Below are 17,758 nucleotides of genomic sequence, written 5' to 3'. Positions count from 1 at the left end.
TAACTCCCAAACGTGTAATCCCAACTAGAAAACTGCTCTTCACACTTTGCTGGTTGATAAGGGGGTACATTCATCTATTCCATCATCTGTACATTCATTCCGAGGTAATTGCTCATCTTCTAGGCCCTAGATGCCAAGGATAGAAAAGAATGCACAGTGCAGGGTGGGAGACAGACAAAAATAAATAAATACTACACCATCAAATAAGGTGATGTCTGCTCCCAAAGAGAGATGAATGAAATTCAGGAGGAACTCTAGAGAAGGATCTTGCTTAAAGATTTCAGAGAAAATTTTAGTGTGTAAGTTGTTTTGTTTTGAAAAAAGTCCTTGAAAATTATTAGTTGAATGGGAAAAGGACTGATTTTCATTGGAAGTCTGTTCTGTACATGAGCTGATATACAGAAGCGCTTGTGCTGTTACTCAGAACACGGTAGGGGTCAATTCAGGCCTCTGTTTGTGGGCACTGCACTGCTCTCTGTGGGCTAGGCCAGCTGGCATGGAGGAGCTGATACACAGTAGGAGAAAGACTGAAGGCTGAAGAGCAGCATCTTCTCTACTTTTTTTTCCTCAACAAAGTTTTGACTTGTCCCAATGCCTGATAGGAAGAAGGAATCCTGGAGCGGTCCTAATGAGAGTTTGTGTGGGGTGCCCATCTCTGTCCAAAGAGAGGACTGACTGTTTTTGTTTGTCTCAGTATCTTTAATATTTTTTCAAGAGCCATCTACATTGATCCTAAGAAGTAGCCTCCGTGAAGTTGAAATTATTAAGGAAACATCTAAACTGGCATTCCTCAATGTTCATGCAGTAACACAGTTGTGTGCCATAATTAATATCTTTTATTTAGCTAAGGTAACTAAGGTTGCAATATCTAAATGGAGTGATTTTTCCTTTTTTTAAATTTTATTTTCTTTTTGGGGGAAATTATAATTTGTACTTACCTGTATAAAATTTAATTCTTGGGTGATGTCTGGGAAAATGATGGACTTAGAACCTCTGAAAATTCTTTTCTCTATCAAAGCAATGAGAAAACTAGCAAAAATGGTCAGAATCAACTTTTTCAGAACCCTGAAAATGAACCAAAAACTTGTAACAATTCAGGGAGTTTTCATTCAAAATCTACAGTAGCCTTGAAAACCAGCAACTCTGTCCCTTTTCTTCCCCCTAGCAGTAACCACAGAGGGCAGAAAAGGGATAGAGCTCCTGCAAAGCTTCTTTCTCAGTGATGTCAGTGAAAATGTCAGAGTAAGGACCTCCAAAAATTCTCTCTTCCATAAATAAACAATGAAAAACTGGTTAAAAAAAAAAAAGAATTGTCAGAACCAACTTTTTCAGACCTCTGAAAATTTACCAAAGGTTTGCAGCAACCAGGGGAGTATTTATTCAAGAAAAACAGCTGAATAGGCAAGTTTCATGGCATTTTAGCATGTTCTGTTCCTATCTCTCAGTGCTTGGCAGTATCCTTGAAAAATAATAATCCACAATCACAGTGAAAACCAGCAGCCTGGCAGCCACCAGAAGGAGGCTGGAGCTCATTCAAAGCATAATTTCCAAAGAATTGTCATTCTTTGACCAGTCTGGTAATTTCCTGAAAGATTCCCCCAACTCCTACCCATGCTAGACTGTACTGATTTGATCTGACTTGGAGCTCACCTAGCATTTAAAAAAAAAAAAAAAAAAAAAAAAGCCCTTCTCTTCTCTTTGACCAGAAGGTTTTTCCTCAGTGGATAATTGTAAGAAATTACAAGAATGATTCATTCATTGTTGCCTGAGGCAGGGGGAAATAGTTGGGGCAAACAATCAACTATTGAAAAACTTCAAAAGAAAATCTGGGAAATCAGATGGCTATCGGAGATCTGAAAAACTTCAGCATATTCAAGGGACTCTTGTTTTGTTTTTCCTCCATTCTTGCCTCCTTTGTTGTAGATTAATTGACCATAAGTGTGTGGGTTCACTTTTGGACTCTCTATTCTGTTCCGTGGATCTATGTATCTGTTTTTGTGCCAGTACCATATTATTTTGATTATTGTAGCTTTATAAAATAGTCTGAAGTCAGGAACTGTGATACCTTAAGCTCTGCTCTTCTTTCTCAAGATTGTTTTGGCTATTTGAGGTCTTCTGTGTTTCCATACAAATTTTAAAATTATGTGTTCTAGTTCTGTGGAAAATGCTATTGGTATTTTGATAGGGATTGCATTGAATCTGTAAATTGCCTTGAATAGTACGGTCATTTTAATGATATTAATTCTTCCATTCCACAAACACAATATATCTTTCCATCTGTTTGGGTGGTCTTCAGTGTCTTTCATCAGTGTCTTAAGGGAATTTTAATTAATGCTGTATCTGTTTCACCTATTTGTTTTTCTTTCTTGGAAACTTATTTAGAGATTTTGTCAAAATCTAAATCAAGCCATAGAATTGTGTCACACATGTGAACATTATCAATCATAAGGTGTTCAAGAGAACAAAAAACTGAAAATCATTGACCTAGACTAGTCTTTACCAGTGCTAGTGTATCTGGTAATGTTTGATAAGAGAAAAAGAATCCCAATGAGTGATATAAAATAAGGAATTTATAAAATGAATTATAACAGTACTGTTCAATAGAGCTTTCTGTGATGATGGAAATGTTCTGTATCTGCACCATGCAATAACATAGGCGCAAGAATGCATGTGGAATATGGTAAGCACAACTGAGGAACTGAAGTTTTCATCTTATTTACTTTTAATCAACTTTAAAGTTAATAATCACACATGACTAGTGGCTGCTATATTGGACAGCATACATCAGATCTTACCCTTTTGTGGGGGTTCGTAAAGAAACCTCCAGATGGAGCTTGCCTTCGTGTCTGGAGTGGGTGGGCCTGAAGTTGCTATTGAGCCACAGGGCCAGCAGTAGAAGAGAAAAGCTGATTGCAAAGTGCAGGAAAGGGAGGACAAGCTGGAACCTACAAGGAGAAATGGGGCCCCATGTCTGTCTCTCGGTACCTGTGATCTCGGTGGACCTGGGTGATCTGCAGAAGACAGTGCCGTTCCCCTCAGAACTGCACATGCCCATAGCCCACAGCCCAGAGCCTGGAGAAGCTGAAGGGGGAGATCCCCTGGGAGCTGGAGGCTCTGTCTTGGAGACTGAACTGACAAGGTGAACCAGCAGATCATCAACAAGGGACACAAGCTGCCTTTGGAGTGAAGTGGCTGCAGTGTCACTGCCACAAACGTCTCTTGTGGCCCATTCTAAGCCAGAACCACACAGGGAAAGGAATTCAGGGAAACTCTGTACAACACACAGGCACCCCAGCTGGCCCAGGAAGAGATGATATCAGCTTTTCCTCCTGCCCTCCTTGGGTCACTCCTCAGTTAAAATGGATGCTGCTTGGCCTCACTCTCTTTGTCCTCTCCCTGCCTCTCACTCTTAAAATACACAGAAGGTAATTTAGAGTTTACCAGTTAGTAGAACACTTAGGGCGGCTCTTCTAAAACTAAGCTATTGTGCTGAGAAAATCGCACATTTTATTTAGACAAAGATGAATGGATCTTTTAATTTTTTTAGTGTCTGAAATAAGTGAAAATAAGAGTGAAAGAATTAGAATTTCTGTTCTAACAAATCCCTCTAGTTCTACTTTGACTCCTCCTCCTCCGTTTCTTTCATCAATGTGTGGAGGAGGAATGCCATGAAACAGAAGTGGCAGCTTGTACTTGGAGAACAATTACAATACACTTACAATTTAGAAATGGTCAAAAAAAAGTTTGGCAATAAACACAACCCAATAGTCACAATAAAGAAGAGCAATTATTTATAATCTTATTTTCACATCTATTTTAAAGGCTAACTGTGTATTTAATCCAAGACAATCTGCTCTTATTAGTGTCATGACTGGACATGTGTAAATGATAATATGATTACTTTCCAAAAAGGCTTGGATTTCATACTCTCATTTTATGGTAGGGATCTAGACTCATCCAGTTCTAACAAGAATTGGATAAACTCAGGGTTTTCCTAAAATAACAATGATTATTATTCACAAAAGAATCACAAAATCTACACTTGAAAATGTATGTTGTCTTCCACTCTATGCACTTTAAGCAAAGTTTCACTTTTAGATTTGATGCATTGACACTGTAGATGAATATTTTGGTTAATGAGTGCTAGTTTATCAAGTTCTTTGAGAGACTTGGAAGAAAAAGTGAAGTAATTCAAGGATTCAGCCCAGACTAAATCGTGTGGCCTACTAGATCAAAAGCCTGCAAGAAACCAAGCTGTAGAAAAGTAATAATGTAAAGAAAAATGTGATTTCAATCCCTGCTTGGTCCTCACTCAAGCCACAAAGGCTCGGTGCCATCAGATGCATTAATATTGAGACACTGGTCACTAATGGGGGAGGGGGAGATGGTGAAAGCTTTTTTGCCTGTAGATCCGCGAAACTACTTATAAGCCTGAAATGCATTCAGCTGATGAATCAGACATCAGTTATTGAAGAAGCAGAGGTGGTGAACTTCCCTTAGCATTGACCTGACTCAAGGGGATAAACTCATGGCAACACACTGAGTTACTTCAACAATGCAGAGACGCCCCAGTGTCAAAATGCCACAGGGTTACATGTTGTTCCAAGGCTGGGACCGGGTTTTCGTGAGTCTGTCTTAAGGTGATGGGATTTCTGAAGTGTCAGCAGAGATGTAGCTGTCCCCCACCCCCACCCCCACCACTCATTGTAGGAAGAGCAGGGTAACCTTTGTCCTGGGAAAAAACAATGGACGATCCTCAAGGACCCATGCAAATAAACAGTGCTGGTGTTACTTGGTGGTCTGAGAACAGAGCAAGGTATGGGCAATAACTAAGGCATTTACAAGGAATTCTTGTTCTCCTGCTGAGCCATTTTCCACTGCTGAAACTCTAGAAGGGTTTAGGACTTTGGCTGAAGAAAACCATAGGAATTATCACTAAAATTTAGGATTCCGAGCCCTTTGGAATCTTTTCAGCTTTGGAAATCTTCCTGGAGCAGGGAAGGATTGAGAGCTAGGGCATGGGAATCAGACATCTTGGTTTCAGGTTTTCATCTGTCACTAAATAGCTGTGCAAACCTGGAAAAGATGCTAAACTTCTCTGAATCATTTCTTCACCTATAAAGGGGACTTAATCATATTATCTATCCGAATGAGCTAGGATTAGGTTGACCTGCAAGTACCAGGAAACTTAAGTTAGCAGTGATTTTAACAAGATAGCAATCTATTTCTCTTTCATGTAACATAGCAGTCCAGGCCTAGTTTGGAGATTCCACGACCTCGGAGTCAATCTTCTACCCAGTTGTTCCACCATCTTTAATGGTGGCTTTAATTTCTGGGCCAAGATAGATGACACAGCTCTAAACCTCACACTCATATTCCACAGAGGAAGCAGGCAAAGTGAGAAGAGGGAATAGCTTTCCCCTTTATAGACATGTCCCACAAATTACACAGCACTCCTACCTACTTTTTTTTTGTCCTGAACTTAATCACATGGCCATACCTGGCTGCAAGAGAGCCTGAGAAATGTGCTCTTTATTCTGGATGGCCATGTGCACAGCTGTAATTAGGAAAGTCTGCTACTAAGAGGAAAGGATGATACCGGGGGATGCAAAGGATTCTCTTCTACCCAACCTACCAGGTTTTGTGAGGATTCAGATAATGCTGGTGAAATGCTTTGCACATCCTCTGGAGTTGCTGCCTTCCCTCATTCCACCCAGAGCAACGATGTTTGCTTCTAAGTTTCCAGGAGGGCCCTGCAGATGCTAGACAGGAGGCAGAGCAGAACTTGTAGAGATGCTGTTTGTGGAGCATGGAGGGTGCAGAGGGCTCAGGAAGCAGGGCTGGGAACAGGGTGAAGCAAGTGAGGCGCTCACCTCGGGTGCAGAATTTAGGGGGAGGTTGCCAAAAATCTCAGTACTCAAGAATAGAAATACTTTAATGCAATACTTTTTAAAACCAAAATTAATGCAAAAAATCCACAGTGAACAAAAATAAAAATGGGTTCCAACTCTGCACTTCAGCAACTCACTTCACCTGCTTTACCCTAACCCCAGCCCTGTCAGATCCTATTTTTCCTGGCAGTCTTTTCTCAGGTCTGAAAGAATTAATGCAGTGTTAGGAGGATTAGTTTAAAACCTGGGGGATGTATCTGCAATAATTAAATGGGATCCAACAAAATACAAACTCTTTAAGGTATATGGATACCTTTAATCCATAGGTTAGGTTAGCTTTAAAGAAAAACAATACCCATTTTAAAATTAAAAAATCCATACCACCTACATCACAAGAAAGAAAAGTAAAAGCATTTTAAAATTGCATCATTAAGACAGAATCTTAATTAATATTTTAATGTCTATCTCTCCAACTTTTTAAAGCAGTAGATACATATAGTTTTCATTTAAAATGGAATCATTCAGTATATGGCATAACCTGAATTTTCATTTAATGATATTTCTATATATTACATATTCTTCTACAACATAATTTCTTGTGTGGTGTGTGTATACCAAATTTAGGTTGTTTCCAACATTTTTGCTCTTATAAATGTCTCTGTAACAAATATCCTTGTAGTTAAATTGTTTTTGCAATTATCTGTTAACTTCCTTCTATAAATTCCCAAAAGAGGAATTGCTAGTCAACCTCCTGAAGATTGCCAAAAAGCCTACCAGAAAGTTTCTACCAATTTATACTCCTTCCAGAAGTGTCTGAGAGTACGTTTCCCATACCCTTGACAACACTGAGTATAATCAATTTTTAAAAACTCTTATTGATTTATATAGTGAAAAGTTAAGATAAAATGTTTTTATCCACATTTCTTTAATTGCTAATGGAAGTCAAGCTTTTTTTTTTTAACTTTTATCAGTATTTGCATTTTTAAAAATAAATTGCATGAAGAGGTAAGATCTATAATGGCATAGATTTATACCTTTTTATTCATTTATGTCTCCCAAGCACCTACAACAGTGTCTGGCAAAGAATAAGTGCTCAATAAATATTTGTTGAATGAAAGAATAAAAATGTCCAACAATTTCTAAGAGTTCTTTATCTATCAAAGCAATTAATATTTAGGATGGGTTTCATTCTAAATATTTTTCACAGTTTATCATGTACCTGTCAACTTTCTTTATTGTATTCTCTGCTACATACAATTTTTTTTTAATCAAACTAATAAATATTTTCCTTCAAGTTTTCTCTCTTTGTGTCAGGATATTACATACACCAAGAGTGTGTGTGTGATTTGTGTGTGTGTATATATATACACCTTTTTTCTAACTTTTTTTTACATTTTAAATCATGTGTACCTTATTTTGCTCTATAGTGTATTTGATTTTCTTAATTTTTTCAAATAGGCCTATTTGTTCTGTAAGATAATGTTTTTTCTTTTTCAATATTTATACCTCTCATTTCATTTTCTTAATGCCATTCTTTAAATTCCAGAAAAATACCTAATAATAGTGGTTACAGTAGGTATCTTTGTCTTGTTTTTTGACTTAAAGAGAAATATTTCATATATTGGGGGTTTTTATCTCATGATACTAATTTCAGGATTATTAAGCATACAATACAGTGTTGTTAATCTTAATGTAGTAAGTTACCACCATTGGTTTCTGTATTCCTTGGACCAACTATGAGCAACTGAACTTTGACTGGGAAGTTTGACTGCAGGAGGAAAAAGCCTGCCCAGAAAAGTTACAAAATGTGTAGGGGGGCTCCAAGATGGTCCCCAACCCATGCTTGCTCACTGCTCCTCAAACTTGCCTTGTAACCCAGTGAGATAAACTTCCTAATGCCTGGTACTTAACCATGGTCTGAACTGGTAGCAGAGTCTACTCTGCCGACTGCTTCTTCAGCAATAAGACACGGGACTGTTCTGACTCTTGCTCTTTTTGGGGGGATTTTTAACATTTGCAGGTGGATGTGCCTATGGTGTTATGAGAAAAGCCAGTCCAGAGAGTGCTTTTTGTGAGAGCACAGAATAAAGACATCTAGCCCAGTCTAAAGGCTAGAGAGAGCTTCCCGGTGGAGAAAGTGGTGCCTGATGGACTGATACAGAAAGAAAAGGTGAGTTTCAGAATGGAGAGAGAGGGGAGCGAGGAACTCCTTCAACTGTCTGGTCAAATGGCATATTACAATTTTTGGTGTCCGCAGCTGTGGCCTTGAGCTGTCTGCACACTGCTAGGTATAATCTTCAAAAAGTTAACAACATGACTCTGTGCAAATATAAAAGGAATATGTGTCAAAGATTTTATGTGACACATTAATTACTAGGAGAACCTATAAGATGTTAAGGCTGCTTAAATGGAGAATTTGAAGAGCAGAGCTATCCATAGGCAGTCAGGAATCCTGAAAAAAATTGCTAATAGATATGAAACTGATTAATATCTGAAAGAGCAATAAAATGTAATGTTTGGGGTTATCTTTTCTATATCTACTGGATGAAATTCATTTGCTTTGCTGTGGACAATAAGAATTTGCATTACTATCAAGTTTTCTACAAGTTAACTGCTACCCCTATGGTTGGAAAAGAACCTAATCAATAGAAAGCCAGTCAAAAATGCACCCTTTATAGGGTATGCTAGACAATGCCCAGCAAGCCACTGAAAGAACATTCAGTGGACTTTTTTGCCCATTTTCAAGTTTTGGACAATTTTTCCTGAGAAGCCCTTTTAAAGCTATGAAAAAAAACAAACCAATATTGGTTTCCAAAAAAGTCATTAACTGTATTGAGTGGGTCAGATATGAGCCCCCTGCAAAGTCTTCAAACGTGTATCTCTGTCTCCCCGCCTGGATTCAGGTTCTGGCCTATATTCTAATCATCTCTACTGTGTGTCCTGGGAAGGTCATTCGGGTTTACTCTTGCTATCAGGGGTAACACATTCAGCAAATTCTTAAGCTCTTGTCATCTCCCCCGTGGCCTTTTGTGGTCCTTTTAACAGTCTGCTGGGCTGAGCAGGAAGAGACGGGTTGCTCTGGGCAGTGTTCAACAGCGCAGCTCTTTGTCTCTCGTTGTCAGCCGGCCCTGTCACTACATTGTTCTTCAGGCGGCATGCCTTTGATGGACTATCTACCCCTCTTGTCTCAACACTCGGGGCAGCTTTTGGAGAAACAGCAGCCCTAAACTGTTTCTTCTGGTACCAAATAGTCCCATTAGAATATGATGTGCTATCAACTCAGTGCCACATATTTGTTGACAACACCGTGAGGGGATCCCAAAAATGTAACAGCAGGCTCCTCATTCTCAAAGAGTTGTCCATCTGCTAGGGAGACAAGCCATACACAGGGGGGAAATGGCAAAGGCTAGAAAGAACAGCACAGAAGAAAGATAGGTCCAAAACCGTATTTCACTATTTCTGTGATCTTGGACAAGTATTTATTTTTTTTAACATCATTACTGAGGTATAGTTTATATTTATGTACCATAAAATCTATCTATTGTGAGTATACAGTTCAATGCAGTTATTTTTAGAAAATGTATACAGCTGTGCAAATATCACTTCACTCCAATTTTAGAACATTTCCATCACCCCAAAAAGTTCCCTTATGATCAGTCATAAGGATTGATTGTAGTAAATCCTTATTCTATCCTGTTCCAGAATGACCTGCTTTCTGATTCTATAGATTTGTCTTTTCTAGAAATGTCATGTAAATGGAATCATACAGTATATACTCATCTGCGTATGGCTGCTTTTACTCAGCATAACATTTCTGAACTTCAGCCATGTTGTAGCATGATTAGCATATATCAATTCCTTTTGCTTGCTGAATTGCATTCCATTTTATGGATATACCACATTTTGTTTATCCATTCACCAGCTGATGGATATTTGAACTGTCTCAGTTCTGGCCTACTATGAATAATCCTTCTATGAACAGTGGTTAATCTTTATGTAAATGTGTTTTCATTTTTCTTGGGTAAAAATCTAGGAGTGGATTTGTTGGACTGTATGATAAGTATCTGTTTAACTTTTCAAGAAACTGTCAAACTGTTTTCCAAAGTGGTTGTACCATTTTACATTTCCATCAGCAATGGTGAGGGTTCTAGTTTCTCCACATCCTCATCAATACCTGTTACTATCTGTCCTTTCAACTACAGCCATTCTAGTGGGCATGAAAGGCATTTCATTGTGGGTTTGATTTGCATTTTCCTAAAGGTTAATGATGTTAAACATATTTTATGTGCTGATTAGCCATTCATCTACCTTCTTGGGCAAAATATCATTCAAATCTGGGCTATTTTTCATTGGGTCATTTGTCTTCTTATTGTTAAGTTGTAAGAGTTGTTTCTATATTCTGGTTACAAAGTCCGTACCAGATATATGATGTGCAGATATTTTCTCTCAGTCTGTGGCTTGTCTTTTCATTTTCTTAATAGGTAAAATTATTTAAGCTACTAGAGTCTAACTTCAATTTTTCCATATACACTGTGGGAAAATTAACAGTATCTATTTTCAGGATTGTTGAAAGGATTAAAAGAGGTAATACATGTGGAAACTACCTAGCACAGAGTTAAGAAATATTAGGAGGCTTGCAGAATGTTTAGTAAATAATCTGAATATAAGAAAGTGTGTGGGAAAATACCAAACTGCAGGTAGACAACGAGTGCTTCATTTGTCCAGGAAGGAGAGAAGTCAGGCAAGAGCTACAGGCTCCACAGCTCCACAGTGGGAGTAGATCCTTGAGCTACGCACTGAAGAATGAAAACTGCTGGACATGGGAAGGTAGTCTAGAGATGGAAATAGCCAACAGAGGCACAGAGGCAAGAGTAAGCAAAGCATGTGAGGATGGTGGAAGGGAGACCAATTTACTAGAGACTTCTTCATACAGAGCCAAGTATTGTGAAAGCCAGATGCGACCAAATTCGTATGTAAAATAGACATTTTGTCCAGTTTTCTAACACTCAGATTTTTTAAAAGTGATCTTTCTGTTTTGAAATGGGAAAATCAAAGAAATAACAAAAATATTCTAGGCAATGTCAAAATATGTCACCAGTCCTGAAAAAAATGCAAATGTATTCCTTGATGTGGGGATACTGCGGTGCCTGACAAGGCTGGTCAGGGGACAGGGCCCAAGAGCACATGCCCAGCCAGCTGCCCCAGCTGTGGACTCGCTGGGGGCAAGAGCCACCGTGCAGTCTTGTAACCCTGGGCTGGTTTAAAACTGAGACCATGTTGTCAGGGAGTCAACAACCAAACACAGATTCGAGAACCAGAGCCACTAAACCAGAAAACCGGGGCTGTTATGAAAAAAGGGTCAATACACAAAGTGAGGAAATAATACCAGCTAACACCTATTTGAGCATACTACCTGCCTGCGACTGGGTCAAGTTTTTATGTGAACGATCTCATCTAATCTTGGCTCATCTGTGTGAAGTAGGTCATGTGATTGTCTACATTTTACAGATGAAGAAACCAAGACTCGGTGAGATTAAGATACATGGCAGAGCTGGGAGTTGAAAGTAGACAATCTGATGCAGGCCCCTGCTCTTAGGCACAGTCTGTCTTGACTACATCCCAGGCTGGGCTCACATCAGGCAGGAATTGCTGCCTATTTCCCATCATCAGTATCCTCATCAGCCAGCATGGAGCCTGGCATCAATGCAAGTGCCTAAGAGTTGTATGCAGAAGAGACCAGCAAGGACCAAAGCCAAAGCAACACCTAACATCACAGAAGGAAACTGAGCACTGCATGCCTGAGGCCCGATGAAGAGATGCACAGGTAAACGCCACAATCAGCCGTGGGATGGAAAGCAGGAATGTCTGGCTAATAGAAGTTAAGAGTTCTCAAGTTTGCACATCATCTACCTTTTAAACATCCATTTGAGCAGTTCCAGGCTTTGCCCTCTGTTGTAATAACTCCACTGCCCCCTTTATTCTTTATACTTTATTTCACAGGACTTTATGGAGCCAGTCTCATAACTGGCCCTCTGGGGCTTGCGTATGACCCAGTGTCCACCACAGGAGTGGATCTGACAAGAGAACCATCACACTTGCAGCTGCCTGGGACAGGTCAGAAAGTGCTTCTCCAAACTCCATTGTCCCTGTGGCACGGTGGTTCAGGTCGGACTACATCTGCCTTTTGCCAGCTGCCTAATGGCTAAGGAGCTTAACCTCTCTGGCCTCTAAGTCATCCTCTCTAAAGTGTAAATAGTAAGAGTTTCTACCCCAAAGAAAGCCATAGGGCTGCAAGGAAGTTTAAATAAAATATTGCCCTTAAAGTCATGAGCACAGGGCCTGGCATTTAGGAAAGGCTCAAAAAAGAAAAGCTGTGGGTGTTATCATTCAACTTTCCCAGGTGCTGGTTCCAAAGCTCACATCAGGTGGGAGTATCCTTTCCCCAAACGTGTCACACCCTTTCTGTGCAGTCCCCGCTGGATACACAAGACGCCATGGGGGCTGACTTGCCATTCTTATCCTGTGCAGGGGAGTGGATGAACTCTCTGAAGATAAGGCAGCCCTAATGCCTTTCCTTCCTCCATAATTCTCCACCCCCTCTTTTTTCCCCTTTCAGCCTAGTAGACAAAGAATGAGTGTCGTGGCGTCTCGCCAGATGTAGCAGGAAGTTATGAATGAGGATTGCACAGGACAGTTGACTCTACAGAGATAGGCCCCAAATTAATCCTGAAGGCTGGGCAGTAACCACAGGAAACTTGGAGCCATGAGGCCACCACTTAACACTTACATATCTCTGTCTACCCCGCAGGGGCTGGCAAACAATAGCCTGATCCAGTAAAGGCCTGGGGGAGGTGTTATTACTCATGGACTATCTGAGATCGACCTTTGGGAACATACACTCAGGGCCAGAATCTGGAATCATGCCTGTGGTGGGACCAGGATCCTTATATGGGTCTAGGAGGAATGTCACAGAAAATTCCAACAACTGGTTAATGTCTACCAGTGCTTAGCAAATTAGGCCTGTGTTGAAGTGTCTGTGCCCAAGGGACTGATTTATTGAACTGCCCTAATTAGGATCTTGTAACACATCAAAGAGCCATTAAAGAAAAAAGTGCTGGCTTCAGAGGCTGAGGAGTATACATAGGCATGGTTTGTCTCTTTGCCATTCTGACATTGCACTGGCTCTAGTGGGACAGCAGCCATCAATTAAATTAAAACATTGACCCATCTGCTGGAGTGAGCGTAGTGTAACATCTTCCCCCATGTCCATTTTCTCCTTTTCTAGCCTTTTGCCCCTTTTGATGCCCAATGCTAGCTCAGACTTAAAGCTCAGAAAGCTCCTGGATCAAAGAACTACCTGGGGCAACCTGCCACTGAGGATTCAGAAAGAAGCTGAGACAATTACTCAGCTTCTGGAATCATGGTCCTCCTCCCTCTGCCATCACCATGTCTTCAATATGCATCTTCCATTTGAAATCTCCTTAACCACAAATGAAAACAGCTTTCCCCAACTCACATCTTGCCAAGCAATCCAGTCTTGCTGCTGAGAGTATAGCACCATAATTATTTCCACCCAAGCTTCAACCCCCGCACTGCCAATTCGCTCTCTATAAACTTGAGTAAGATACTCAATCTCTCTATCTTAGTTTCTTCATCTATAAAGAGAGGGAATTAATAACACCTACTTTATGGGGTTGCTGGGAAGATAATAAATATATATCAAGTGCCTGGTACATGGTCAGAGTTTGATGAGTGTAATGGTTGTTATTACACTCATTCTAATATGATAGAAAGAGACCTGGATGACTGTGAGCACCTAAGAAACGCTGACAAATAAGTCTTTAAGGAGGCCCTTCTCATGGCCAAGACAGAGAATGCCTCTCAGAATATGAAGATGCCTACGTCAAGGTATCCTAGGTTGTCCTGGATGCAAAACATCCCACAACGCCAATAAGATTCTATGCTTAGCTAATTGTCTAAGCTTCCGTTTTTGCTGACATTGAAGAACATAATGCAGAAAGCATCAGTCACTTACTATAAGGAACAGGGCTCCTTGACTGATTCCAGGTCTAGGGCCGAAAATGTGTGGGATAAGCCTGGAGCTCCATGTTATACCAGATAGCACAGAAACTACCACAGTCCACTGGGGTCAAGGCAGAAGGATCAGAAGCTGTCTAAAAGAGGTTCCACCAGTCAAAGATGGGTCAATCTGAGTATCAATTAAGATAACTACTAACAATGGAATGAAATACATCACATGTATTCTAGGGAAACAATTCATTATTTTTAAATAAAAATAATGGTAAGCAAAATAACCTTTCCAATGTGAGTGTACTCCAGAGTAAACAAGTTGTTGCTGAGGAGAGGTTTCTCTATAGAGTTTCCAAATAATAAATGCAAAGGGGATGATAGACTATTGCCATTTTGCAATACTAAAGAATTTATTTAGGCACTGATGATCATAATGTCATAAAAAGAGAATCAAATATTTTATGCCTTCTGATGAAAGTAACATACCATTATTTATAAAGTGATCTTGTCAAAAAGATCACATTTTAATATGATCAAACTCTAGATCTAAATACTAATTTGCAAGCAATTTGGAAACAGGAAAACATGCAAAAATGACAACAGAGGAATATAATAAGCAAACTTTAGACTGTGAGAAACTCTACAGGACAAAGGGCTGGCTTTTTCAACAAATAAAGAGAAAGGTGAGAAAAGAGAGACAAAGGAGAAGCCTATAAATTAAAAAGCAACACGTGCTGAAAACACCAAATGCTGGTAAGGATGTGGAGCAACAGAAACTCTCATTCACTGCTGGTGGGAATGCAAAAAGGAAGATGGTTGGCAGTTTCTTATAAAACTCCTATCATACAGTCTAACAATTGCACTCCTTGGTATTTACCCAAAAGAACTGAACACATATGTCTGCACAAAAACGTGCACATATATGTTTATTGCAGCTTGATTCATAATTGCCAGAACTTGGAAGCAATCAAGACGTCCTTCAGTAGCTGAATGAATAAATAAATTGTGGTACATCCAGACACTGGAATATTATTCAGTACTGAAAAGAAATGAGCTATCAAGCCATGAAAAGACATGAAGGAAACTTAAAGGCATATTACTAAATGAAAGAAGACAGTCTTAAAAGGCTACATACTGTATGATTCCAACTATATGACAACATGGAAGAAACAAAACTATAGACACAGCAAAAAGATCAGTGTTTGCCAGGGATTAGTGGAGAGGGAAGGAGAATAGACAGAGAATGGGATTTTTAGGGCAGTAAATCTGTTATCTGTATGATACTATCATATACATATAATTGTATGATATTATAATGGCAGATATGTATCATTATATGTTTGTCAAAGCCCATAGAAGGCACAGTACCAGTGGTGAACCCTAATGTAAACTATGGACTTTGGTTTAAACAGCAGTGTAGGTTCATCCATTGTTATAAATATACCCCTCTGGTGCAGGATGTTGCTAGAAGGGGGCATATGCGAACTCTTTGTACTTTCTACTCAGTTTTATTGCGAACCTAAAGCTACTCTGAACAATAAAGTGTATTAAAAAAAAAAAAGAACAACCCATGTGAAAAATCAACCAATTACAATGTATGGACCTTATCTGGATTTGGATATGAACGAACTATATATGGGAGTGGGCTGAGAGAAAGAAAAGAGAAAGGACTAGACATTGAATATTAAGGAATTATTATAATTATTTTATTTTTTATTTTTTGTAATAATTGTTGCAGTGATAATGTCCTATGGTTACATTTGAAAAATAGTTCTCTGAATACTGAATATTGAAATGTGTATATAATAAAGTGAAGTCTGAGATTTACCTTAAAAACATTCTGGTAGTAGGGGAGCAAGTAAGAATATACATAAAACAAGATTGGCTGGGTGATGCGTGCACAGGATTCATTATAATGTTTTTTGATTACTGTTTATGCTTGAAAATTTCAATAATAATAAGTTAAAGGGAAAGGGTGCCACGTCCAGCCTCATGACCACACATCTGCTCTGATATTACTTGGCCCCATGAACAAAGCTCTGGAACTTTTATCACCAAGGAGGATGTCCAGCACTTGAAATATTAAGCCAGTTAAGTCATGTACAATCTGGGAAACTCTAAAAAGTTAAAGTAAAGTTAATTATTTCAAACCATTGACTCCTGTACCCATCAGGTCTTCTGCAGTTGACATGTTTAATGGGAAGGAAGAAGTTGATATACTTTTTTCCCTGAAATGCCTATTTAAAATTTAAGCATCACAGAGACCATCCCTTGATACTGGTCTAACACAGGGGGAAGATGAACATTTACTGAGTCTCTTCTACATGTCAGGCACTAGGCTTTCTTCATCTCATTTAATACTCAGAAGATCCCAGTGAGGCAGGGATTAATATTTCCCATTTTGAGATGGAGAAACTGAAGCTCAGAGAGGTGAAATGGCCAACTCTCTGATGTAGTGAATGGCTGAGCCTGGATTTGAACCTTGGCCACGTGAGTGCAGAGCACAGATTTTAAATCTCCATTCTGTATTCTCGTAGTCTGGAGTTGACCCAGATTGAGTTTTAGCCATTACTTAAGAATATGGCAAACCTTTCTGATTTTAGGTGTCAAACCAACTCTTCCTCCTTTCCCTCTCTCTCTTCTTTTCTCTCTTTGGAGCTCTGTCCATGGTTGTATGGCAGAGGCTGGGTTGCTAAGTAGAGGGACATGGACATATCATACTGGGGGTAAAGAGCTGGAATTGGCATGAGAAGCAGATTGAGGAGTACATGGAGAACTGAGTCAATGACCGGGGTCAGATGGAAGCCACACACCAGACATCCATCCAAACACAAGGCCTGTCTGAAGCTCTAGGCAGGACCATGTCTGGGGCCACAGGATGGACCTGGGGACATCATCCAGAGAAGAGGTCTATATGCAGGAGAGTTGATGAGGGAATCTGAGCTGATGGCCTGAGTCAGTGTCATGGAACCACTGGTGCCTCTAGGGTCTTGACTTGGGGGCTATGGAAGCCTGTTCAGATAAGCCCTGTTTTACATGATGTTACCCACCCATCTTCCTTCCTTTAACAATGCCCGCTGTGTCACAGTTCTCCTGAAATACACACCTCTCTCCACTTGGTGCTTCATTTTCCTTTAAAACTGAATATATTTTAGTGTTGGGAAAAGCCTCAGACATTGTCTAGGTCAGAGGTTTTCAAATTGTTCTGAGACACTGGGACAGCCACTTCACATCATTCCACGGGTCACGAGCCCAAAAGGTAGCCTTCTCTTTTTTGCCCCGTTAATGTAAGCATTAGCTAGAAGCCCTCATCCTGAATGTGGCGGTATATTATCAGTCCCATCAAGTCAGCAATTACTAAATGTCTACCTATGTTTTAAACTTCTGAGCCCAGATGTGATTAGAATTTCAGACTGACAGCTCGAGTACATGGCTAGAAATTTGTTTTCCTTCTCTCCTAAAGGAGAGACTTTTCAGAATTTTCATACAAGATGTCTCTAAATAATGCCTTATGTATCCCTCCCAAAAGTTCCAAAATAATTAATGAAAATTGTCAAAGCCATTGCTCTACACAGTGACTTTCGAGCATATCATTTTTCAGGTTGGATGAACCAGTCCTTCTGATTCTACTAGAGCAAATCTGAGTGAAATAGTAAAACTCCAAAGTTGCTGTATGATATGTATTGTTGATGGTTTATTGTGTACATTTGCTATTTCATAGGGCTTGTTACTCAATGGGAACCCAATTAGAGAAAATACTTTCAGATTGAGTTGTTTCGTTAAGGATGAGAAAATACTATACGGATTTGGATTTTTTTTTTTATTTGGAAGTATGT

At 39.6% G+C, this 17,758-nt stretch overlaps 1 long non-coding RNA gene across 1 annotated transcript in view; it reads left to right on the top strand.

Annotated features, from left to right (window-relative positions):
* Nucleotides 1–7,923: 7,923 nt before the first annotated feature.
* Nucleotides 7,924–17,758, top strand: part of LOC141578253 (uncharacterized) — a 91,029-nt gene continuing 81,194 nt past the window's right edge. The window contains exon 1 of the long non-coding RNA XR_012508394.1: nucleotides 7,924–8,061. This is a non-coding gene — a long non-coding RNA (uncharacterized LOC141578253). The remainder of the gene's footprint in view (nucleotides 8,062–17,758) is intronic.

The sequence above is a fragment of the Camelus bactrianus genome, chromosome 7, assembly GCF_048773025.1.
Source record: "Camelus bactrianus isolate YW-2024 breed Bactrian camel chromosome 7, ASM4877302v1, whole genome shotgun sequence".
Taxonomy (NCBI): Eukaryota; Metazoa; Chordata; class Mammalia; order Artiodactyla; family Camelidae; genus Camelus; species Camelus bactrianus.
Note: the sequence above shows the minus strand (reverse complement) of the source record. Positions and strands in the feature narration are given on the sequence as shown.